We start from the raw sequence: 24519 nt of genomic DNA on the forward strand, positions 1-24519 counted from the left end.
AGTTGCTACAAAACAGCCTATTAAGTTGGAAAAAACAAGACAGCAGACAACGATGGTTCTTCCGAATCCTTTTTAGAAAGGTGGAAGGTGAATATTTGACTGCTCTGTCTGCTGGTTGGTGTTAGAGTAGAAAGTTGAAGGAGTTCTCTTCTATCAACCCCCAGGTTTCTCTGCAAAGCAGAACACTTCTAACAGTGATGGTAGGTAGTGGTTGGATAGGGAACGTTAGGATACTGGAGAATTTGGAATAGCAGTGGTGCAGATTCACAGAACTGTTGAGCAGGTCGGAGGGTCCAGGTGAAGATGGAGACTATGACTTGGATTGTAGTGGCTGTGGTCCACATTGGTGCAACTTCTCTCCAGTAATGTGTAGGTTGATAAGGCAGATGGTTGGTATGATCTTTGATTGGCGTTTAGCTGGTCTTTTGAAGCATAAGTACAAGGGATGCTGAATTTGAGGATATCGTCAAGGGAGTCTGTATGCAGTTGAGCATAGGATTGGAGTAAGAAAGTGAACTCACATGGGAATTTATAGATGTGGGGAAAGGGGAAGTAGAAGACACTTGAGTGTGCATAAGGTTGAAGGACAGAACAGCCAGAGTTAGAGAACAACTGGGCAGAGAGGAGGTTGGTGATGAAGCTTGAACCTGAAGAACATGAATAATTCACAGTGATAAAGTCCAGAGTGTGGCTATCAGGGTGAGTGGCTGAACTAGGGTAATAGTAGGATAGTAGATTCATTTATACAGTAGAGAGTAGGATTTGATGTAAAATTGAGTCTGAAATCCAGGTGTCCTATTCCTCAAGGGATGTGTGTGATTGAGAAGGTGGATAAAGATAAGAGAGGTAAGGATGAAATTGGAGGGTGGCATAAACACCAAAGGAAAAGGATCTCTTTTATGAGAATAGAGTAATAATCTGGAAGTAGCCATAGGAAGCTCTTGTCAGCAATCACCCAGATCACCTGTATGTCCCTCTGGTGACATTTGTCAGTGAGGCAAGGAGGAATTTCTAGTTGGTTATTTAGAAAATAATAAAAATTTAAAAATAAAGTTGAGGTTTTTGTCCATGCATTGTCCTTCCTGGTTTAATGAATGCAGAAATACAGGGCTGACCTCCCTTTTCTCCCTTCAGAGTTTTTCCCTGAGTTTATTTTATCATTTTATGATTTATTTTCCTTTAGGAATGCATAGTGTTTATTTTAACCTAATTGCATCATAGGAAATATTGGAGCCAGGCATTTCAGGGAAGGCTTTGTATATTTTACTTCCTTAAGACTCTTTTCTGGTCAGAGGGAAATACTTAAATCTGGTTTAATCCAGCTTATGTAACCTAGTTAAATCAACATTCCCCAGCCTGCTGAAGTCATTGAACCTTGTAGTATTTATCCATGGAAAATACTTTCCGTGACCAACCATAGAGACAAAACAAAAAACATGTCAGTAAGACTTGTTATCTCTTTGCACATAACGATTTCCATCGATTGTTAATATTTATTAACAGGAAATACTCCATCTAGCTTTCTTTATAGTCTGGAACATGATGGCTGAGAAAGAACCTAATAAAATCTGTGAAGTGGCAAGGACCAAAGGGCTTTTAGTGGCAAGGACCAAAGGGCTTTCAGAATTGTTTTCCAAATTTTCAAATTCTAGGACAAAGTGGTTTATCTTTTCTTTCTTCCTCTCTCCCTCCCTCCCTCCTTCTCTCACTTCTTTCTTTCTTCCTTCCTTCCTTCCTTTCTTCCTCTCTTTCTTTCTTTCTCTTTTTTTCTTTCTTTCTCTCTCTTTCTCTTTCTTTCTTTTTCTTTCTTTCTCTCTCCTTTCCTTTCCTTCCTTTCCTCCCTTTCCTTCCTTTCCTCCCCTCCTCCCTTCCTCCCTTCCTTCCTTCCATACAGTAAAGCACCCAGATCTTAAATGTACAGTTCAATAAATTTTTACATATGTGCATACATTAATGTAAACCTTAGCTCATAACATAGAATCCTTCTATCATTCCAACAGGGTCCCTTCTGCCTCCTCCCAGCTGACTATCTTCAGAGTGAACCATTGTTCTTACCTCTGCTATCATAGATTAGTTCTACATATTTTTAAAATTCTTTTATGTCTGGCTTTTTTCACTCAATATTTTCTCTGTGCAGTTTCTCCACATTGTTGAGTATAACTGTAACCTGTGGTTTTTCACTGTTGAATAATATTTAATTGTATGAATATCTCCTAGTTTCTCTATTCCACTGCTGAGGGACATTGGATAATTTCCAGTTTGGGGCTCTTTTGATTAAAGGTACTAAGAATATTCTTGTACATACCTTTTGATAGAAAGAAGCACTCACTTACATACCAAGGAATGGAGTTCCTGGGTCTTTTAGCCTGAATAGATACTCCAGAGTTTCCAAAAGTGATTATTCTAGTTTACGCTTTGACCAGCAGTTCATGATAATTCAAGTTTTCCCACATCCTTGTCAACACTTGGTATTGTCAGTGCTTTCAATTTTAGCCATCCTAGGAGAGTTGTAAGAAAAGTTTATTCTTGAATTAAAACCAAGACAATTTTAAGATGAATGAATCAAAGTATAGGTTCAAGCAGAGGGCCATTAATCTTACAGAGCTTATTGGAGTGCCACAAGTAGAAAATAGTAAGAGATTTGTTGAGTTGATGTTTATTTAAATATAACCCCCAGATCACCTGCCTCAGCCTCATTCAGGATGCTTGGTAAATATACATACTCCTGGTTATATACATAACCCTGATCCACTGAGTCAGAATTCCTGTCCTCGAATTCTACATGTGTACCAAACTCCCTTAGTAACCCTTATAGACATTAAAGATTGTATGGTATGTACACCACTACATACATATTTGAATGACAGAGATCTCAAATGGCAATGTAGAAACGGTTAAATCTATGTTGACTGTATTTTGAGGCTAACAATTGAGGTACTCTGATATCAAGACAGCCTCAGAAAATCTCAGTCACCCTTGATGTCCACAGATCTCACATATGGGTAATTGGAATTCTGCAGGGAAAAGAAAATGAGGCCAAGGAAATATCTGAATTTTCTTCAGGAGGCTGAGAATTTTCCAAAGTTAGTGCAGACACAAAACCATAGATCCTAGGAGCTCAGAGAACACAAAACAGGACAAATACCGAAAATCAATCAGTCAAACAAACAAAACACATGTAGAAACTGAGGGTAAAGGAACTTAAAATATTGTTCAAATTGACCAAGCAAATACATGAAACAGCTAGAATTTAAACCCAGGCAATCTGACTCCAGAACTCCTACTTGTTTTCTTTCCATCTTTATTAAGGTATAATTGGCAAATAAAAATTATGTGTATTTAAGGTGTCTGACTTGGTGTCTTGATATCGGTATGTATTGAGAGGGAAAAAAACTTCTACTCTTAACCATTCTGCTGTACGTATCTTCATTTAAAGAAAGAAACCACACTCCCCCCCCACACACATAAGATCATATATTATGTGTAACATAAATGTGTAGCAGACTTTATTCCCCATTTCCACTGAGAGAGCCCAATTTGCTCAACAGGTTAGAGCCCATTTTATCTCTTTACCTTTGTTTTCATTAACCCTGTTGCAACAGCAACCTGGTTGAAATGAACAAATCCTCTTTAACTCTTGGAGTTGCATTGAAGGAACTGGCAGGCTGGCATGAAGATACAGTATTTCCTACACTGGCAGATGCTAGCCTCATCTCTCCAATGTGTGGAGAGATGCAATAAATCAGGAAGGAGGCTGTGTACGCAATTCAGAATGCAGGGTGTGTGGGCGGACTCTCGAAAGGGATTCTGATAAATTTTAGAGATTGCTTACCAGCAAGTCCCTTTTACCCCATTTCGCTGTTTTCTGGTAGGCTTCTCCTTTTAAAATGGCTTGTAACAACTACTTACTAGTATCAGATTTTTTTTTTTTTAACAAAGGACAACAATAAAAGACAAACAAGACAGGCCTTACAAAAGACTTGTCTAATCAAAGGTCAGATTGTGAGATCTAAAGATGCTTAAAATTTTTAGGTAATTTTTAGATAATTCTGCTCTGATTATTTGGGTAAATGCCAGCATCTGCTTCTTGTTGTTTCTGCTGTATCAGCCCAGTGCCTCTACTTCCACATCTCCCTCCCCCACTCACGCACACACTCAGAAGAATGTTTACTACAAGCCATTGCTCTTTTCTAGGAGGGAAACGGGGAAGGAGATTTCTAAGGATTAGGTTACATTCCATAGATGAAAGGTTGTGGTTTTACACACAATAATATCATTCAGCCTTTGACCCCTCTGGCTCTTCTGGCTGTAACATTTCCCTTATAAACCCTAATCCCTGGACACTGTCAGCATAGATACCATACAGGACTTTCATCTCTGTCAAGAAAACTTTCAAATAAAGTTTTATCTCCTTGATGTTTCAGTGTTACTTCTCCATTTGCCTCTCCTGTATCTTACATATTTCTGTCTGATATTCTGATCTATGAGGACTTGCCTTTGATTAAGGGCCTTGCTCCTTAAATGTTCTCTTTCAGTTTCTCCACTTTATCAAAAGATTGGAGGCACCTCTGGTGACCCAACATCTCTGGCATGCTAAATCTGGGTGTCAAATGCAAGCTTTGATTTGACAAGCCTCTTCCATTTCTAATTTCAATACCGATTTAGCTATACTGAATTATTTCTTTTTGTAGGCATATGATTTTCTTCTCCTCCTCAAACTTCCCTGTGTTACATAGGTTTTTCATAACTAAAGGCAGTGGATTGTTTAGAATCTAATCTTGGACACATGTGCCTTTTTTCTTATGGAAAGACAAGGAAATGGAGCTTCATAAATCAGTATATTCGGCTTAAATATAATTTATAAGGAATACAGGAAATGTAAATCATGCTCAAGAAAGGCTTACTTTCATCTTACAAGTTGGATTGAAAAATCATGTGGCTACATTTCTAAGTGATGAAAAGACATTCTGAAAATAAAATATCAAGGTTAAATGTAGAGGCACATTTAGTGGATATTTGAGCAATCCCAATGTCCTCAAAAGTTTGTGTGTGTGTATGTGTGTGTGTGCGCGCATGTGTGTGTTCCCAGCGATGAATCTCATGACTTAGCTCATTTAAAAGGTGAATTCTCATCGGGGCTAACTTCTGTGTCCTCATGAGCTTTTAACGTCTCAGTATTTTAAAAAAAAGCCTAGAGCTGTGATAATCCAATCCAGAAAATATACAGGACTCGAGGCAAAAAGAAGCCTGGAAGACTACTGCTTTACTGTCAAAGAAAATCTGAAAGAACTGTTATAGATTCAAATTTCAACTGTGTCCAGATTTCATAGCACTCTATGATTAAGGGAGAAATCTAGGAATAGTCATTACAGACACTTGTGTTCCTTATGTTAGAAGCAAGATATGAAAATGGTTCAGATGGCTAGGATTGGGATGACATGGCACTGGAAGATGCAGCCCAAACCAATAGAAATTTGATGCTTGAGTAGAGATTTATGATTTTAGAATCGACAGTTCTATAGAGTCATTTCTAAGGATGGTATCATCTTATTCTTCAGTTTAGGCACATTTTGAAGCTATTCTTTGCTGTAATAGTGAAGTTGTAATATTTGACATCTTTATGTAGAAGACTTAATTTAACCAATATAGTTTTTGTTGACTCCAAGCTGTTGATGTTATGATAGCAATGCGTTTATCAGTTATGTTTTTTCAATCGCAGTTCTGCTTTTTTGGACTGATCAGTATTCAGCTCTTCCTTTGACAGAGACCGTCTCCTGGCTTGTGAGGGTGTATGTTCTCACGGTCACAACATGATGGAGTGTGTGTGTTGATTTACAGATTTTTGTAGCTGAAGGCATGTATTCTGCTATGCTCCATTACTCTGCATGCAAAGGAAAACATTTAGAATGTAAAAGGCAAGCTCACTTGAGTTACTGAGAAGATGTAGCTTCTGCAAGGGGTAAAGGACAATGCTACATTTCCCTGTGGCTTTGTTGTTTGTGAATTTGACTTACTTGTGTATCCAGGTGTCTCCTGATTTAAGGAGACCCAGTATACAAAATCTAAATTTGTAAAATGAGGGATCCATGAGTCTGTATTTGTCCTTCTTATTCTCTTGTTAAGTCACAGCTTTTGACAATAACTTTTTACAATAGTGCCAAATTAATATTCAGTGTGGTACAGGGCTTGAAGTCTGGGAGTGCCAGATCTGACCCAAAGCATCAATTCTTCTTGCTGGGGGGTTTTTGTCAGGATCTTTAACCTCTCTGGGCTTAATTTTCTCATCTGAAAACATCAGAAAAGTAATTGTGCTTGTATATAAGAATCGGATGCGATAATTCATGTCAAGCATATAGATACTTATGTGTGTATGAAAATATATGTGTATCTGCATATATACATATGTATTTATGATTTACATAGAGTGTGCTATTATTACATAGCGCTCACAGTGTTTAATGGAAAATGAGACACACATAAAATCAATAGATGATGTACACATACAATTTCTAGCAGCAGATTTATCTTAGTAATTATGTATTGCAGAGACCCCTATTCACTTTCATTCCCCGCACACACACTTACTTACTATGGAGGTGGGTGACCTAGAGGCGTACTGGATGGGGCAGTGAATCCACCTGGGCTGTTTTAAAATCATCACAGGCAACATGTCGTGTTCATGTCAGAGACTCGACCGGGCATCCCTTTCCCCAGTAAATCCCTGTCAGAGTTTGGGTTGCCCAGAAAGCAGGCTCAGAGAAGGAGATCTGGGTGTTAGGAGTTTGTTGGGTGGTGTCCTCCTGTTCACCACCTGCTGGGAAAGTGAAAGATGCAGAATTCAGGCTGTGATTCAGTCATGACAAGATCTCAACCAGCCCCAGTTCTGGAGCTGGGGTTGACCTTTGGAGTTCAGTGGGGGCTGGGCTAGCTGGGAGCTGGACTTCTACACCTTCTTCCTCCCAGCCACCCCACCAGTCATTGGATCCTGGCTGCTTTCAGGAAGAGGGTCGTGACCTCGGGCAAAGTGGCTCTTTTCAGCCCAGAGCATTGCCCAGAAGGGCCGACAGCTGAGAGCGGTCAGCAGGCAACTCTCGCTCCCAGCAGCTGGGGAGTTCTTCAGGCCTTACGGGGGATCTAAGTGACATGGCACAGAGTCTCCCATGCAGTAGAACCGATTATTGTCAGAAATTGATTTGGCCTAAGTTATCCGATCTCTACTTTTCTCTTGTCTTTCTCCCTCGATTTTTTCCTTCTCGCCCACCCTTCCATCAATCACTTATCGTTGGCCTGCTATGCAGCGCGGGCACTCTAGTGAGGTCTAGAAATTAAAATCTTTTTAAAAAGAGATTCTCTTCCCTTTCCAAAGCTTCTATTCACATGCAGAGACAAGCCAGGCAGCAAAATGGGCAGAAGCAATGAACTATGGAGTTGGAAAAATAGTAATTCAAACTTCTGCTGTCTCTTACCATCTATGTGATTGTGTCACCAAAATTCTCAAGCCACATTTTCCTCATTTTTAAAATAGGGATAACAGTTAAACCTATCCAGAGGACTGTCCCAAAGAATAAATTAAAGAATGAGAAATTATTCACATTTATCCCCAGCCCATCATAATTGTCCAATAAATTATTGATGTTTTTATTATTGATAATAATGATGTCAAAGGTTTATGAATCCATTTCCGTGTAACTCCTTTACCTTTGTTGAGTAAAACAAAAGATACCTCACCTAGGAGAAAAGCTCAGTGAGTGAATGACCTGATGTGTTAGACTCTACCCTTCACATACTCTGTACACTAGGGATTCTGTGCCTCAAGGGCCTTCCATTGCAAGGTATGCTCTAGTGACTACTCCTGGCTGGACTCCTCACTGTTCAGCGCAAATGGTCTCTTCTCTTTCTTGAACCACGCTCCTGCTGACACCTCATCCTCCCTGATATTTCCCCTGTCTCCAGTCATTCATTAGCAGTGTGTCCCAGTTGGCCTGTCTCACTGATTTACCCACTCAGTGCGAGAGGTCCTCAAAGGATCAGCCTTAGGGCCTCTCTTCTGTCCATTCCCCCTTCTCTTTGACAGTGGGTTTCTATGTCAACTCCATGATGGTGGCTCCCAAGCTAAACTCCAGACCTGACTTCTCTTTGAAGCTCCAGGCTTGTACTCCACGCCCATTTTGCATTTCTGTTGAATATCTCATAGGCATGGGCAGTTCAGATTTATTCCATGTCCTGACCAGAAGTATTGATCTTTTCCTTCTGACTTGTTCACTCAGTGTTCTCCATGTCAGCAGTGGCCCTTTCTTTTATTTTATTGACCAAGTGAGAAACACAGGGATGATTCTTGCTCTCCATTTCTTTCTTGACTCAATACCTAATCTACCACCGAACCCTTTCATTCTACATTCAAAATATGTCCTCTCTTCACATCTTTATCACCACCTTCTAGTAGAAGCCACCGTCACCTGTGGGCTCAACAACAGCTCCAGTTTCCCAGCTGGTTTCCCTCCTTCCAAATGTCACATAGACCCTCAACTGGGACATTTTTTTTATAGCCAGAGAGAGTTTTTAAATATAAATTGTATCCTGTCACTGCCCTGCTTAAAACTGTATTTTGACTTCACATCACAGTTGGAATAAGTAATGGGATCCTTGATCTTGCCTCCAAGACCAAGAATGATCTTACACTTGCCTGCCCTTCTATCCTCGTCTCAAGCCATTGGCCTCTTCTATCCTCATCTCAAGCCATTGGCCTCCACCCGTCCCACAACCCTACCTCACCTTGCTGGCCTTCTTGCCTTCACTAAAAGTAGTAGTCCGCACAGAACACTTGCATTTTTTTTCTTCTTCCTCCACCCTCTTTCACTTTACTCTTCACCAGTCTTTCTCATCCTTCAGATCGTAGTGTACTTCCCCCACTGAACTACAGCTCTGTGAGTACAGAGACCATATGGATTGTATTCACTGCAACACCCAGCACCTAGCCTAATGGCTGCATTAGAAGACCATTGTTTTGTTTGTTTGTTTGTTTGTTTTGTTGGAGGTTTTTTTGGTTGTGTTGGGTCTTCGTTGCTGTGCGCGAGCTTTCTCTAGTCGCAGCGAGTGGGGGCTACTCTTCGTTGAGGTGCGCAGGCTTCTCATTGCGGTAGCTTCTCTTGCTGTGGAGCATGAGCTCTAGGCAAGTGCGCTTCAGTAGTTGTGGCTCGCGGGCTTCAGGTGTGTGGCTCATGGGCTGTAGAGCACAGGCTCAATAGTTGTGGTGCACGGGCTTAGTTGCTCCACGGCATGTGGGATCTTCCCAGACCAGGGCTTCAAACCTGTGTTCCCTGCATTGACAGGCAGATTCTTAACCACTGTGCCACCAGGGAAGCCCCAGGATCATTGTTTATTAAATGAAGGCTGAACCAAAGCAGGCATAGCCTTTCTAGACACAGCGTGAATTTGAATCAGGTGTCTTGGTTCTAGTCTCTGCTCTGGTAATTACTAGGCATGTGACTTTGGGCAGGTCCTTTCACTTTTCTGGGCCATTTTTTTACTTTCGTAATGGGGATGATACCATCTCTTCTCCCTTTCTCACAGGGCCATTCATTCAGCAAAACTTCAACAAATATCTACCACGTGCCAAGCACTGGAGCTACTCAGTTAAATGAAACCCACATTCTCTTTTATAAAGAGCCTAGAATTTGGAAGGGAAGAGAGTCAAGTGAACAAATTCATGATTATATTATAATATAGTAAATGTAATGGTAGAAACAAGGCACACCTTTATGAAATCTCTACTTTAATTTGAAAGAAACGTATTGAGTCAGGTACTATGCTAGGCACTTTCAAATTTCCTACCTAATTTTACTTTCACATAGAAAGCTCAAAGCGCTGAAAATCCGTATTCTCATTTTACAGATGAGGAAACTGTGACTCAGTGGCCTTAAGCAAACTGCTCCAGCTCACAGCACTAAGCCAAGCTTTGTACTCCAAGTTCAGGTTGCTTTCCCAAAATCAAACAAATAAACAAAATTAAACTAAGTTGTGATTATATTATTGCTAGAAGAATGAGTTAACTAATGTTGAACTGAAGTATTTTATGGCCAAATCTAAGTCAGAAGAGAAAGTTGTACCAAAGAATCTCACTTTTCCTTCAACTTCCACTTTTTTCCTAGCTTTCCCTGGGTCCATTTTTTATTATCACTTATGCTTGATTATAGAAAGAGTCTATTATTAGCCAGAGTGTGTCTTTATTTGTACCCACAGTAAACAAAGTGTTTCCTACAACAATGATATGAAACTTTTTGAGGTTAGAGAACCCTTGTATGTGACATTCTGGTCCCCAAATACTGACCCTAGTGTGTGGTTACCGGAGAAAACCCAAGTGGGTATTGCTTTGTTTTCTTTCCAAATAATTCTTGAAATGTCTTATCGCACCTTACAGTTCTTTAGAGAGAGCTCAATTAGAGATTAAACATATGAGATATACATCCTATAATAATGGAATTATAAAATAAAAAAGGAAGTAAGGACAGCTCAGTGACCTGAGCCCTCAAGCAGTGGGGGAAGCAGTGTACAATGTAGGTATTGGTATAATTATAAACTGGCTGTACTGTGTAAGGCGGATGTATAGTGCATTTCACCTGTGGGAACAGAGGGACCCATGGCTCATCAGAAACTCACCTGTAGCAAATCCTCAGTCTTAGGACTGGTCATCATCACCCATTGATAACTTCTGTTGAAAGCTTATGGGCCAGGTACTGTGCTCTCTATGTATCATCTCATTTAATCTTCATAAATATGCCTAGGACAGAGACAGTGTTATCATACTCATTAGTAAGGTGGAGTAAATGAAGACTTACATCAGGTTAAGTAACTTGTGTCAGGTAGCATGACCTGTAATTGGTGGAGACGTATTTTGCGCCCAAGCATCTGGCTCCACAGGTGTGCCCTTGACCATCATAAAGCCATTGGTCTGTGCTGTCAGGGTCATCCAGTTCCCCCTTCCCCTGTGCTGCCAGTCTTCAGGGGCGATGTAATTCATCACAGCAAGAGTTCTCTCCCTTCCCCTTTCACTCTGTTCTTCCCACCTTCCTCCTGCTCCAGCATCATGATCCCTGGAATGAGAGAAGGGAGAGAAGAAAGCTGTCATCCATGCGTGTCTCTAGTTCCACAGTCCTTAGCACCATCACTCACCTGGGCTACCAGGGGGCTGTTGCAACCCTGAAAGTCTTTTTTGCAAAGTCAAGGTACTGGCACTACAGACATGGCATCACATGTACCTGCAGTTGCAACATGGGACTGTTCCCTTCAGAGTCTGCCACATCCTCTAACTCGAGTTTCCCTTGACAAAGTTCATTTTGACACTGTCCAAATCTTATTTCACTGGGTTATTAAGCAGCATTCTGAATGTTGGCAATAGGAAAGTGAAAAGATACACCCTCGCTTTAAGGACCTTTAAGTAGGGGAAGAGACACCCGTAACAGCACCTTATACTTTACCTGTAGGTTCCGAGGGAAACCAGGGAGAAAGTAAGGTCTGAGCCAACCCTTGAAGCCCATCAGACAAGGAGTGGGGAGGGAAGACATGAAAAGGCAGAACATGTAGGGAGACACGAATAAAGGAAACACCGGAGAGAGTCTGATCATGCTGCTTACCTTATTCCAGCATAACTTTTAGTGATGTAACCTGTTGACATCAAATCTTGGACTTTAAGTTCGATTAGCTTATTTTTTTAATATCTTTATTGGCATATAATTGCTTTACAATGGTGTGTGAGTTTCTGCTCTATAACAACGTGAATCAGCTATACATATATCCCCATATCTCTTCCCTCTCGCGTCTCCCTCCCACCCTCCCTATCCCACCCCTCTAGGTGGTCACAGAGCACCGAGCTGATCTCCCTGTGCTATGTGGCTGCTTCCCACTAGCTATCTATTTTACGTTTGGTAGTGTATACATATCCATACCAATCTCTCACTTTGTCCCATCTTACCCTTCCCCCTCCCTGTGTCCTCAAGTCCATTCTCTATGTCTGCGTCTTTATTCCTGTCAGTGAGCTTATTTTTACTCCCTCTTGGAGGACAAAAGGGAACATTATGTAGATGTGCATCCTTTATTGTCTCTTCAGCATTGAAGCAATGCCAGACAGTGTCAATTTTTATCGTCTTGGTTTCCTCAAAATTTTGTCACATCAAACAGGGGAACCTTATTTCACTACCATTACTCTTTTATTCATGAGGACCCTTCAGTTGAACCTCATTGGAAGTGTTGTGGTTATGGGCTTTGAGGCATTTCAAGATCAAATGCATGGAAATGTTTACTTGTAGAACTGAATTGGGATCCTTGTTCGTCTTGTACGCTTTGGAACTTTATCTCCATGAATGTGTTTCCTCATCCTTAAAATGGAGAAAAGAATGCTTCCCAGGGTGATTTGTGGATTAAATGGAGTAGTGGATGGGAACTGGCCTAACACATAGTAGGTGCTTTTCTCAAAAGTACGTTTTGTGTTGGTTTGCCTCCTTATCTACCTGAGTCCCATGAATGTCTCTTGGATTAGCATTTTGAGAATCAGTTGAAAGCAAACATCTACATCATTGGTTCTCAACCAAGGGTGAATTTGCCCTCCAGCAGACATTTGGAAAAAATCTGAAGACATTTTTTTTTTTTTTTTTTTTGGCCACACACGTGGCATGCGGGATCTTAGCTCCCTGACCAGGGACTGAACACTTGGCCCCTACAGTGGAAGTGTGGAATCTTAACCACTGGACCGCCAGGGAAGTCCCTGAAGACATTTTTGACTGTCACAGCTGGGAGTAGGTGCTACTGGAATCTAGTTGGTAGAGGCCAGGGATGCTGCAAAACATCCTACAGTGCCCAGGACTGCTCCCCACGACAAGGAATTACCCAGCCTCAGATGTCAGTAGCGCCCAAATAGACAAGGTCAAGCAGTTAAGACCTACTCTACTTGCATGTCATATTGATGACTTTTGAAATTTGGGATGTACTAAATCAAATTTTCTTTTCCTTTTGACCACTACCTCCTGAGAAATGATACCCACTGTCATCATCAGGATGCCATCCTTTCAGGTGCTTCCATCATAGTTTTGGAGTGAACTACAGCACTCCCTATAGCATTTTGGGTGGGACCCCCAGCTTTCTGCAGGTCTGCTTCCTAAAAATGGCAATGACACTCTCTATTCTACTGCCTTCATTGAGTGCTTAACCAGCACAACATGGGGGAGAGGGTATCATTTCATCCCCAGTTTACAAGTGAAAAAACTGAAGCCCAGAAAGACGAATCATCGCAACAGTAACCGTGGAGCAAACCAATGGTCAATCCAGCCCCGACTTTCAACTCCAAACCCAAGACCTCTTTCTTTTTCACCAAAGCTTTCCTAATAGATCGTATAGTCCTCATGGTCGTTGTTATAGGTTTTATCACATAATTGCTTTTAGGATGTTTAATACCTTCTGATCTTACATCTGCAGGTAACTCTTCAGCTCCCCAAAGACAGGAGCACTGTTTCCATCTCTTCTGCTGAATGTTTCTAGAGCTGGGCTAGTACTCACTTGTTAATCTTTCTACCAAAGAAATCCCTGGTATTAATAAAGTCCAACATTGAAAAGCTTAAGAAAAAAACTAATCTATAGGTATCAGGAAGAGAAAGTCGAAGTAGCTTTGAAACTTTTTTAAACATCCCTTTGGCATTGGGTCACTGGCTCAGATGAATTCGTGCGGAGAGGCCAGCAAGCCCAGTGCCTGCCTCTTCAGCAGATGAGCACTGTACATGTCGGGCTGTGATGGCCATGGGTGGAATATCGACGGGGAGGGGGAGGCTGTCAGCAGACATCTCACGTGCTTCCTGGTAATTAATTTTAAAAGATGCCTGATGCACGGTGGGCTGCTCACCTAGTGACATTCAGTTAACAGGGAATCCCCAAGACAATGCATACAAATTCTGACAAATAAAAGCAAATGTACCAAGAGGTCTGGTTTACCTATCAAAACCAGAAAAGACCTTGAAGGTGGTTTATGATATCATAAATCTTCGGCTGTAGTCTCTGATATGTTGATACTATACTTCTTCGCTTAGAAAATCTGCTCTGAGGTACAAGGGAAGTAATCACTGAGTCTTCCCAGGGACTGAAACGGAATCCCCAAACAAAATGTTTTAAGGTTTTCTTTAATTTTTGGAGGGGATTTGGTAACTCTGTGTGCTACCAACAACATCAAGGATTTAGCCTTTAATTTACTGCCTGGAAGCTGCGTATTCCTTCTTGGAGAGCTGAAAAATAGTGCACAGCCATATTTCCCCTCTGTTTGAAAACCACTGTAAAATTTCTTTCTGACATTATATTTCGTGCGAGAATTAGCATTACTTTAGTTTCCTCCTATTAACATCATTGGCACCTGAATATATTCAACCAAAAACCTAGATTGTCTAAAACAGTCTTTTTATCCTGGGATAAACCATAATGGAAAAGAATATAAAAAAGAATGTATGTATGTGTATAACTGAGTCACCTTGCTCGACAGCAGAAATTAACACAACATTGTAAATCAACTATACTTCAGTAAAAAAAAAAAAAAAATTTAAAAAATTTAAAAAGTCTTTTTACCCAAGACTGGTTTAAAAAAATCAATATACAGTTCCCATCAGTATGGTAAATTAGTTACAGTGATCGCAGTGCAAATGTCCGTTAACCCTTCTCTTCCTCAGCACAGGGAAGGGGCCTTTAATTTACTGCTAATCATTCTGAATGTAGCCAAGTAAGTGACCAGGCTTGGCGGTGGGCTGCCTTCTCAGGTAGAAGTGAGAGGAGACTTACTGGTCTTGGAAGGTTTTGTGCACATTCTCTCCAGGAAATAAAGCAATGGGTTGGCTGACCTCAGAGTCCTGTTCACTCTGATACTGGTGATCTGCAGTCACCCTTAGGAAATCAGGCACTGGGTTGGGGGTTACCTAAGAAGATAGGTTTGCTCTGCATGTCAGGTTATAAAAAACGGAAGGCCTGTTCAGACTAGTCATCAACCACGCTTGGTCTCGTTTGCTGTTAATCTGGAACAGGCCGCACAGGGTGGAATCTCAGAACCTGAAGTCCATTCCAAAAGTCAGTTGAAACCCTGAAGGCAAGGTTGCCTGAATCCCTTTCCATTGCAAGTGGGAGGGACATGGGGGAGGAAAGGTTAAAAGTCAGATGTTGAAAGTGGCAACTTGTGAGTCAAATATGACCCATGTACATGCTTTGTTTAGCTCTCATAATATGGGGGAAAAGGGCAAATTTTAAACTAGGAGTTTTCGTGAAACTTCTAGATTTTCCATTCTTAACTTAAAAATAGGAGCAGTGGCAACACTCAGCCTGTATTCTAGCGTAGCAAAAATGGGTTGGAATTGCACATTTTAGGAAAAAACCAACAGCAAAATATCCCATCCACTGTCACCCACCAAGTCCCAGTTGTCCCTTAGATTGGTCCTCTTCACGCAGTTACGTTATCCTGACAACATTTGAGTTTGTAACCTCAGGTGTAATTGGATCAGGAGGTGGCCCAGGTGCATCAGGACATACAGAAGTATGCAGTTGCACTTAAGGTGTATTCCACATTGTATAATAATTAAAATACCAAAATTTGCCAATGATTCACTTTTTGAAAGTAAGTTACCGTGGGTTCTCATTATTCTTACTTGCCTACACGCTGATGGGCTTTCTTGAAATGATGATAAGCAGGACAGTACAGCAGCTCAACTGAGAATTCCACATAAGCTTGGCTCTGTAAGTCAAGATTGTCTTGAGTACACGTGGTACAAATGAGCTCAACTCGCTCCCCGCCCCTCCCCCTCCCCCTCAATATTGACTTATATAAATGAGAAACCCAGGGGTATCTGACTTCAGGCAAGGCTGTTTTTAAGAAATCAAATAATATTTACCTTCCTTTCTCCCTCCCCCCCCCACCTCCCTCCTCTCACCGCCCCCCTTTCTCTTTCTCAGCTCTGCTTTCTCTGTTGGCTTAATTCTCTAGCAAATTCTCTCCATATGGTGGCAGAGACAGCCACTGACAGCCAGTCTAAGCTTATATTGCCCCTTGGGACATGATCTAAGTAAGAAAGAGAGAGACCTTCCCTCTTAGAAACCATAGCAATTCTACTAAATTTTATTTGCCCTGTCTGGGTCACACACCCAGCATTAAGAAATTTGTTCAGTGCCTCCATTGAGTCAGGCTCTAGCTAGGTGGTTGGAAACATCCTTACATGATGGGAGGAAGTGGGAGGGAATCAGAAAATAAAAGGTAAACATAATAAGAAAATTATGTAGTCCTTTAGAAATGAAAAGTCCTGTAGTAAAAGCCCCACCAGTTGAGGAAGGGCAGCCCTCCCTGCCAAAGGCAAAGCATGGTTCCTTTTACCAGAAATAGGCAGGGATGCAATGTAGGCAAAAAACGAGGCGTTCATAATCTACAAATGAGTGTTTTATGATGGTGAACATCATCTTGTGTGTCAGATGTGCTGCTTCAGGTTGGGCAGAAAAAGGAAAAAAAGACTAAAACTGGCTACCCTATAAGGTAGGCATCCCAAAATGGCATGTGAGACTCATATGATGTGCTCCATGCCCAGCCATGTCAAGCTTCTCAGAGTTCCCAAAGTGGACCATTTGGTTGTCATTTCCGTCTCTGCCGAAGCTGTTTCCTGTGCCTCCAGGGCCCTTCCGCCTCCTACTCACTCTCCTGACTTGTGTTTTATTTAATTCAAGGACCTCAGCTAAGTTAGGTGCCCCTCCTGTGGGCTCTGGAAGAATCTGTACTTGTCCCACTGGCGGGGAAGTTACCTTTCTCCTCCTGGTTCTTCATCGTGAAATGTGTTCAGTCCCTGGTACAGACCTAGACCTTGTGTGATGAAGGAAGGATGAATCTGTTCCACACCTCCTCTCAAAGACCCCCCAGTCCCCGTCACTCTTCACTGTGGGAAGACTGGAGGGTGGTGGCCATCACAACCTTGTGCATCGTGAAGTTATGCCCGTGTTTGCACTGCTTGCCTTTAAGTCCTCGGAGACGGTGACCTTTTCTGGCTCTCATGCTCCCTACACGAGAACAGCAGAAGCCTGCTTGGGGAGCATGTCAGGCTATGGGAAGGGTTCCTGGGCAGCAGTTTAGAGAGGTGGTTAAAGAGCATGGCTTCTACGTATATTTGTCTCCTAGATCTGCAGCTTACTAGGTATGTGACCTTTAGCTATGTTTAGTAGCTATTAATCAATTATAGATAATAAAAGTGTCTTCACAGAATTGTTGAAAATGAGGTAATCCGTGTAAAGCTCTTAGAACAGTGTTTAACACTTAGTAACGGCCCGATCCATGTTTGCTATTATTATTGTGATGACGAGGAAGAAGGGGGGTAGAAGGAAGGAGGACGAAGCAGCCTCAGCCAGCCAAGAATGGCAGTGCCCCGACTGCATCATCATGGTGGTTCCAATCTGCAAAGGGTGTGTGTTTGTATTATGTCATTTGATTCTCACAGTCACCCTATGAAACAGTGTCATTGTCATTCCCATTGTAGACCTGAGGAGATTAAGACTCAGGTGTGATTTCCTGGGCATTTATCTCATGATCCCATGCTTTTGTGATTATGCATCTCTCCTTATATCTCTGTTCCACAAATTCTGATTTTGAAGTCATGTTGAGACTGAAGAAACGTGGGTTCAGGCTGTGGTACCCTGATGGTTTGCCCAGCACCTGTCACTCTGTTCACTCTGTTGCTCTGGCCCAGCCAGGACTGGGGTAGAGCCAGGGGCATCTACCTGGTGTGTGGCACAGACCTTTACCTGGGATCAGATTTGGAGCTAACCCTGTGCAAATGGCCGTTTGTTTGGGGAACTGTACAGTGACCTCTATTTCCAGAAGAAAAGAGGCCCTGTAACTCGCACTCTTTGGGGAAAGTGGCATTCCCCAAGCACTTGCAGTGACACCAAGACTTTCCAGTAGGGTAGGAGCTGAAGTCACATCCTTTGCCCCCTGCTCCAGTTTACCCTGAAATTTCCTGTTGGGCCTTATGACATGTGGTCATTCATCTTGGAAAGCTGTGACAGGGCTTCTGTTACAATTCTCTGAACAGACTATGGGGGTCATCTGAACTAGAGACCACAAACCGGATTGGGCCTGAAAGTAAGAGGCACCTGCCTAGACCCAAGTCTTCCTGCCATTTCCCGTGTGGTTTTATACCTTCTCTGAGCCTCACTTCTCCGTGGAACACAATGAACCCTGTGCCATACTCAGAAATCTCAGGTTCCTTGCAACTTGTAACAGACTGAATAGTGGCCATTCAGAGATACAGGTCCTAATCCCTGGAACCTGTAAATGTTACCTTATAAAGAAAAAGGTCTTTGTAGATGTGATTAAAGATCTTCGCAGGAGGAGATTTTCCAGGATTATTTAAGTGGGCCCTAAATCACATCACGTGTCCTTATAAGAGAGAGGCAGGATGAAATTTCCTACACAGAAGAGGAGAAGGTGATGTGAAGATAGAGGCAGAAATTAGAGTGATGTGGCCACAAGCAAAGGAATGCTGGCAGCCAGCAGGAGCTAGAAGTATCAAGGAACGAATTCTCCCCTACAGCCTCCAGAGGGGGTGTGGTCCTGCTGACATCTTGATTTCAGCCCAGTGACACCTGTTAATGTTAAACTCTGGCTTCTAGAACTATGAGGGGTAAATTTCTGTTGTTTGGAACCCCTGTATTTGTAACGTGTTAAGGCATCTGTGGGAAACTAATACACTGCTCTCTAAGTCTGTTGTCAGTTACCTGTTCTCGCTGCCCATCTGCTCAGCAAAGCTTATAGTCTCACTTGGTGCTTGTTCCAAAGCAGAACAAGACACTTGTCTTTCTTTAAGCCTGTAGGAAGGTGAAGTGGTCATTTAGTCTCAAGTTCTCTATTCCGTTCAACTTGGCAGGTGTTCCTGTGTTTGACACCAACAAAACGCCACCTCCTTCCTGTTACATTCAATTTCTCATTGTCGGTATTGTCCTATCTGAGAGTCGGTGTCCAATCAAGTCTCTTGAAGCAGAAAAGCCACTAATTTAACAACCTTGAGATCATCAGTAGTGAGTAAAGGAAACAACATTCATTTCGTGGTTCTAAGTATATCCCGTTCAATAAATATTTCTTGTGCACCAGCACGTGGGCAGCAGTAGGGAACCTGTGACAGTGGAGAACCTGACAGGAAAGATACTTATTCTTATGGAGCTGGCACTGTATTAGGCCACATGCAATAAAGCTTTTGTGTATATGCTCACGCTTCAATTGCAGCAAAATTCTTATTTCCAAGATTGCTAGCAGAGCGTCAGATCCATGTTTCTGCTGGGTGAACCTCCTCTTGGAATATTCCCTGTCTTGGATTTCTACAAGGAGTCCTGGGAAACAGTTTTAGCACCCAAGACAACTGTTAGGGTTAAGCAATACAGACCTTAGGTCATAAGAGGTCCCTCTGATTTCTCTAAATTCCATCACGGTAATGCCTGTGCTCACCTTAGCCCAGTCAACTCAGAGCTTTGGGATCTGAGGAGAGGATTGAACGAATGAAAACACTGTGGGGAGGAAAGAAGACTGTCGTAACTGTCCTCCTTTGTTTAATTCCATACTTTTCATTACTTCTCTGCATCCCAGGCACTCTCAAAAGAAAAAAAATAATAGCACTAATACTACCATGATTTCCTCCCTCTGGTACACCCTCTCTTGGAGCAGTGACTCAACTTCCTGCCCTGAAAGGGTGCCCCCAGCCATTGGTGGCTCAGGTTGAAAACCTGAGTTATCTCTGATGTCTGCCGTTCTCTCATGCCCCACTTCTAGGTATTGTAATTCAGAATGCTACTACTTCTCACTATGTCTTCACCTCCACCCTATAGTGCAGGGCACCCTGGCTTCCTGTTTTGACTGCCCTGGCGGTGTTCTGACTCTTCCCATCACTGCTACACTTACTCTCCACCCCCAGTTCGTTCCCCACATACTGACCAGAGGGATTCTTTTCATACATGAGATTATGCCCAAGTCATCCCTTGCTCAAAACTTTCCCCATTCAGAATAAAATCCAGAGTCTTCACCGAGGCCTAGGAGGCCCTGTATGATGTGGCCCCTGCCTTCTCTTGGGCCGCATTTCCTACATACTTTTCTTGCCTACTTTGCCCTAGTCACACTAGCCTTCCTGCCATTCCTCTCATTGCCTTCACGCTTCTGTGTGTGCCAGGGTCACCTCTTCAGAGAGGCCTTTTCTCACCACCCGAACTACAACAGCACCATCCTTCCAGTAGGGGTCCCTGTCTACCCCTATATATCAGTTTATTTGTGTGCTGTCTGCCTCTCACGCAAATGGTAAGCTCCACAAAGGCAGAAGATACTACTCATCTCTATCGCTCCAATACCCAGAGCAGGGTCAGGCATATAATGGTGCTCAGTAAATACTTAATAAAGGAAAGGAGTAGAAGGCCCGGCTGTGATCAATATGGAGGACTTTAAGCCTCTTCCAACTCCAACAATCTATGAGTCTGTGAAGGGCCCAGCAGCCTGGTCACCGAAATGCCATTTAGAACCAGTTTGGAATATCAGGAAATTTAGTTGGTGCTTCTTTTTTTTTTTTAATTTTTAATTTTTTTCTTTTTTTTCTGCACCCCGAGGCGTGTGGGACCTTCCCTGACCAAGGACCGAACCGGCGCCCTCTGCAGTGGAAGCACAGAGTCTTAACCACTGGATCACCAGTCCCAGTGCGTCGTTTTTGAGATTGGGTTGACTTTTCTCTCCTTGATCCCTCCCTGTGTAGGCAGCTGACCACAGAGGCAGGTGGTCATTCAAGACACTTGTGTGAGAAAACGTAGGAATGTAAAAGCCATAATAGCACTCCTCTATTTTCTGCCTACCATAGCAGCCTCCTCCATCAACATCGTTACTGGACTCTAAAAAAAATCTTGGCTTTATCCCATAGTCTTGGTCTAACTCTTACTTACTCCCTAAGTCCCAGTTTAAATATCCTTTACTCCCTGACAGCTCCTTGATACCCAAACTAGTTTAGCTCACCCAGTTCTGGGCTCCTATATTTGCTCTTTCTTAGGATTGACCCATCACATACCTGTAAACATTGATCGTTAACTGCCTTCCTTATCAGTCTGAAAGCTCCAGGAGTGACCCTGTCTTGTTCCTCATTATCCAAGCATGAATAACAAAGTGACAAGACACAGTGCTCAAAAAGTGTTTGTTGAATTAACAAATTGGATTTTTATGATAAGCAACAAAAATTACAATATAAATTGAAAAAAAAAAGATGCAATTGATGATTGACTGCTTATCACCTCCCTGACCCACACTTGTTTGGACACTCTTTATTTTGTGGTCAGCAGGGGGTGGTGGGTCAGGAGATTGCCAGGACGTTTCCTCCTGTAAATGATCTAATGTTTGTGAAGAGTTTTCAGAACCACAGACTTAAATGGCTCTGTAGAAACCATCCAAGAAAGGCAGCAAATCAGATTTTGTTCATAAACTCCTCAGTGTACAGATGACGATCTTTTCTAGAAGTTGTTTTATCAGGAAACTCTTTTATATAATTTCCCTTAATCTTTCTCCTGTCTAAGACTTCTATTTTCTTACTGCTGAAGATAAAGCACACCTAAAGGTGTAGTAGTAAGAATTAGGAAAAGCTCTCATGTTTTCAGTATTCTTTAACTTTTCTCAATTTTCCTATCAATGGAAATAATGAAAATAACAGCCAGAACATCTTTAGTCTCAGGGCTGAAACAACTTGAACAGTCAAGCCTATAAGAGGTGAAATGTTGATAGGTACAGTTGTTAGTACCACACAATGTGAAATGCACAAACTTTTATAACTGGTAGAGTTTTGTTACTTGTACATTCAGAGCTGATGCTTTTAACCCAAGTAGGAGATAAAATTCTGATAGGGCTCATGTATTCACATTTTGATCAGTCAGATGCATTCATGGAACAGTGGAAGCTGGAGGTTCTTGGGGGAAGGCGACATCTTTGTTTCTTTGTCTGCAAAGAAACTGAACCGTGCACACTGGAATAAAACCTCCCTCTGAGCACTAATGATGGACCAGCCAACCTCTCGGGACCAAAGCTCCCAAGTATCTTACCAACACCTCAGCAACTCTGGCTGCTGAATGTCCCAGTTTGTAAAACCACAGCCCAAATAGTGAGGACCAGAAAAGGGAGGAGGAAGAGAATTAGATAATCTGAATTTCCTGGGTTTTTGCAGTATTTATTGTTGAGCTGAGGGCCTATATAAAGAGCTAAACATCTACTGTTTGGAGACCAATTATCCACGTAAATGATACGCAAGTCCCATTCAGTGTTTTCTGAACATCACTTCAGGATCAAGGTCTGACAGCAGAATACTTGAAGGCAGGGCTGACCCAGAAGCCTGGGACTCAGACTCAACACGCCTTAGCTCTGCACCTTTGAGTATGCCAGTGCCCAGAAATTAGGAAAGGGATAGCAAAGGAAATCTGAAGCCATCAGTTGACTTTATATATATATATATATATATATATATATATATATATATATATACATTTGTTTGTTTATTTGGCTGCATCAGGTCTTAGCTGCAGCACACAGGATCTTTGTTGCGGATGGGGCATCGTTCATTGCTGCGCGTGGGCTTCTCTCTAGTTGTGGTGCGTGGGCTCAGTAGTTGCAGCACACAGGCTTAGTTGCCCCACGGCATATGGGATCTTAGTTCCCCGACCAGGGATTGAACCCACATCCCCTGCATTGGAAGGTGGATTCTTAACCACTGGATCACCAGGGAAGTCCCTCAGTTGACTTCTTAAACATATGTTAAGTTCCAGTTGCAAGGCCAACTGCTGCTGTAACAAATTACCACAAACTTAGTGGCTTAAAACAACACAAGTTTATTATCTTACAGTTGTAGGGATGAGAAGTCCAAAGTGGGTCCTATGGGGCAAAAATCAAGGTAGAGCTGCATTCCTTCTGGAGGGTGTGGGAGAGAATCCAATTCCTTGCCTTTTCCACCTTGTAGAAGCCTGCCTTCCTTGGTTTGTGGTTGCATCTCTCCAGTGTCTGCTTCCATTGACACATCTCTCCCCTCTTTGGCTCTCCTGTGTTGCTCTTTCACTTATAAGGACCCATGTGATTAGATTGGACCCACCTGAGTAACGCCAGTACTCTCCCATCTCAAGATCCTTAACAAAATCACATTAGCAGTGTCCGTTTTGTCATATAAGGTAACAGAGTCACAGGTTCCTGAGGTGATGTGGACGTCTTTGGCAGAAAGAGCATCATTCTGCGTATCGCAGAAGACAGTCAGAACTACTTGAGTCTGTGTGTGTCCTATGCTTCCTTTCTCATGGCCATGATGATCTGCCCACTGTTCCCAAGCTACCTCAGGTTCCCCTTCCCCCACCTCTTTTTCCTCTTCACATGCAAATTTTACTGAAGCTTCAGACTACCACCCACCTCCACAACTCCCTGCACTCACTTCCTTGCCAGGCACCGGTCCAGAGCCAAGTCGATATTGGTGCGGTTCTCATCAGTGCTGCCCATCAAATATATCTCTCCCCCCCTACCACCTTCCTGGCACGTGATGGAAGCACAGTTCACGTGTGGACCCTTGGCGGGTGGGAAAGTTCATGTGATTAGTTCTGGCCAAAAATTTATAAATGACTCCAGGCTGAGCATTTCATTGATACTATGAGACCTTCCAGCACCTCTCTTTTCCCTCTGGTACAATGATCAACAACGTTCAAAATGGATGGACTTGCAGTCGACATGTAAAATAAGCAGGAAATAAACTTTGTTGTAGCCACTGATATTTTGGGCTTGCTTGTTACTGCAGCATGGACCCTAACTTATCCTGACTGATGCATTTAGCAAAGCTTAAAGGGAGGTAAAAGAGAAGTATGCACAGCATGGGTTGCTCTTAACTGGTTCTCCCTGTTCACCTGTCTCTACTCAGAGGCCACACAGGCTTCCCTGCTCCTCAGATGAAAATGCCCATTAACGTCACCTTCTGGCTGTTGAGCTTATTTTTTGAGGAGGTAGAGAATTTAGTTCCTGAAGCATATATCATAGTATACCCTAAGACTTACCATTCATCACTGGCGGACTCTGTCTTTTCGTCGTCAATTAAAATGAAAAAAGACCTGCAGGTCTGGTGACTGGGGGTGTTGGAGGGAGAGTACAGGGCCGTGCTATTCTCTTTATTTCTTGTGCAGGTCAAGCACAGAGTAGAGAGAATTCGGGAATTTGATGGAAACCACAGTAGCAAGGGAAGCATGCAGACCGCCCCACCCCCCGCCACCACCCAGGAAAAGAAAGAGGTTGAAAGGAAACTATGCCAGGCTGCCCAGGGCCCAGGGTGTCTGTTCTGAGGGTACTCACACCGGAGGCTCCTTGTTTTTGCCCACGCTCAGCCCTGCTGGAGCTATGTCCTTAGGCCAGTGATTGGGTTCAGCGTAGCTCCCACCAACCAAAGATGGAACTCCAGCCTAGCACCAGGGGTGCAGCAGGGGAGGTGGGTGCCTGCCGATAAAACT

At 42.6% G+C, this 24519-nt stretch overlaps 1 protein-coding gene across 5 annotated transcripts in view; it reads left to right on the forward strand.

The window, feature by feature from the left end:
• The window catches only part of SAMD12 (sterile alpha motif domain containing 12), a 404116-nt gene that overhangs the window by 208402 nt on the left and 171195 nt on the right, over positions 1-24519 (forward strand). The gene's annotated exons all lie outside the window — the stretch shown is intronic.

Source organism: Monodon monoceros, unplaced genomic scaffold (genome assembly GCF_005190385.1).
Source record: "Monodon monoceros isolate NGI ecotype Baffin Bay Population unplaced genomic scaffold, NGI_Narwhal_1 Super_Scaffold_14, whole genome shotgun sequence".
Taxonomy (NCBI): domain Eukaryota; kingdom Metazoa; phylum Chordata; class Mammalia; order Artiodactyla; family Monodontidae; genus Monodon; species Monodon monoceros.